Source organism: Balaenoptera acutorostrata, chromosome 5 (genome assembly GCF_949987535.1).
Source record: "Balaenoptera acutorostrata chromosome 5, mBalAcu1.1, whole genome shotgun sequence".
Lineage (NCBI taxonomy): Eukaryota > Metazoa > Chordata > Mammalia > Artiodactyla > Balaenopteridae > Balaenoptera > Balaenoptera acutorostrata.
In genome coordinates this window covers 42,834,322-42,836,648 of record NC_080068.1, presented here as the reverse complement: position 1 = coordinate 42,836,648, position 2,327 = coordinate 42,834,322, and positions in this window count along the sequence as shown.

Here is a 2,327-nt window from a genome sequence, read left to right as displayed (position 1 = left end):
TAAAAATAATCACAGAGTCACAATAATATTCATATTGATTTTTTTAAAAAACGAATTAGATTCAAACGATTGGGCAATGTACACGTTTCTTAATTATGTGTAGAGAACAGGATGTGAGTTTTATCAACTTCAAAAACACAAAAGTAAAAACAAAGAGGTCACCTGAGTGCAGTGGGATGCCAGTGACACACAGCTCAGTGCCTGGGTTCCTACTGAGCCATCACACAGGGACCAAGGGACACACTGGGTCAATTGTGCCCTCCTCTTCAGCGTGCTTCTCCCAAGTGCCAGGCAAGCCTGTGATAAAAGAAATTTCCACATATTGAGATATAGGGAAGTCATTCTGGCTTATGCATGAGTTAACTTGAATTTTATGCTAACTAAAATAGCCTGTTTGTGGCCTATCAAACATACATTGTACATCTGCTTTAATTACTATAGAAAAAGGCACATTGACCAGTAGTAAAGAATGTCCAAGTGAAAAATAAAGATTAAATGCCTCTCTTCCTGGGACACTAACCCTGGTACTCCTTTGAGGATAAGACTCCCTTCCCAGGTGCCAAGGCCATGCTGACTTGTGCTGATCTATGTGTTTTGTTTTGTTTTTTCTATACGTGCTGATCTATGTGTGTTTTTGTTTGTTTGTTTGTTTGTTTTTGAAACCTTGAAGATATGTATCCTTAACTTGTTTAATGTTCTTTGTTCTGACAAGATATAAAACTGTGCTGGAAACCATGCTTCTCTGGAGCAGCTTCTCAGAGTAATCTGGGAAGCTGGCTTCCAGGCTAATCCTTAGTTTGGCTCAAATAAAACTCTTTTGTTATCAGAGATTGTTTGATTATTTTCGTTAACACTGTGCTACCACAGGTTGAATCTTTGCAGTTTCCGCTCCAGCCTGTCAAGATAAGTCCCATCATTTTATATGATTTTGTCTATCCTGAGGCAGGCACCCACTCCCTATTTCAGACAAGGCCAGTCTGCAATAAAAAAGAACAAAGATGAGACAGAAAGAGATCGCAACCCTATTCAAGTCCCTGGTTCCAGTCATTTTGAAGGGCTGTTTATATCCCTGCCCTCAGGCTCTTGCTTCTTATTTTCATGTTTTGTTTGGGATAAAGGGGCAGGTAAGTGGGTTCTGTTACTTGCAGCCTACACACAGCCTCTCCCTAATGGAAGTTACTACATTTCATGAAGAAAGCTGGGCCTGTCTACAAGTCTGTAGCCACTGAGTATGGAGACAGGGTCCCTCCAAGAAATGGAGAATCTTCCATCTAGCTGCAGAAGGACAGGAATTTAATCTGCAGTTAGGATTCCCACAATAAGATATAGGGAAACAAATGTCACAACTTCTTCCATAGCACCTCCTCATTATCATAAAACTGTGTTCTCAGTTGCAACCTTCTGGAAATGTATTTCCACCAGATATAAACTGACGAGTTGCTGGCATGAGCTGGGGGTGAATGAGCATCTAAGCACAGAAATAGATTTCCACAGAGATTCGTCTTGCAATATTGATCTTCTCCTTTACCAAGCGTGTTGTAAATCATCTGGTCTTTATTTGTTCATTTTCCTTCCCTGGGAGAGAATGTTTGGATAGAGACGTAACTACATGAGCTGGACCCTTTCTCTGTGCTGCACTTACTGTATAAGCCAGCTCCCCCCCAATTTAGAGGTAACAGGCTCTTAGTCTTCTCTCCACAGGAAGGTTAATGACTTGTATACGTTAACTAAAAAACAAGAGCTCATAAACCAAAACGAGCTTTGGCATCCGTCCTTTTTCAGACAGGATATGACTTCTTCTGCAGAGCTGCCAAGATTTCTAACAACGTTTGTAACAATGGGCCCAGAGGACAAGCAAAGGAAATCAAGATTCATTTACACATGACCTGATAAAAGCCTGAGAAATAGAAATGTTTTGCCCTCATTTGCATCTGGAGATGCTCAAATTTTCTATGAAAATTTTTATATCATGGCCAGTTTTCTGGCTCGAAGAATATTAATTATAATTTCACAAGAAACTGGCCCTCTATTCGATATGAATGATAGCTCCAGTTATTCCAGATGCTGATTAGAGAATGGCATTGAACACAGAGCTTAGCTCCAGCTGTTTCCTTTTAAAGAATAAAAAGGATTTCTAACTCACGGCTTTTTAAAATTTGACATATGATTCACATACCATAAAATTCACCCTTTTAAAGCACAATTCAGTGGGTTTTGGTATATTCACAAAGTTGTGCAAAGCTGGGGCTGTGGGTTGGGTCTCAGTCCCTCTCCACATAAGTACAAAATAGATAAAGGAAGATAAACCAGAAACTAAAGAGACAGGG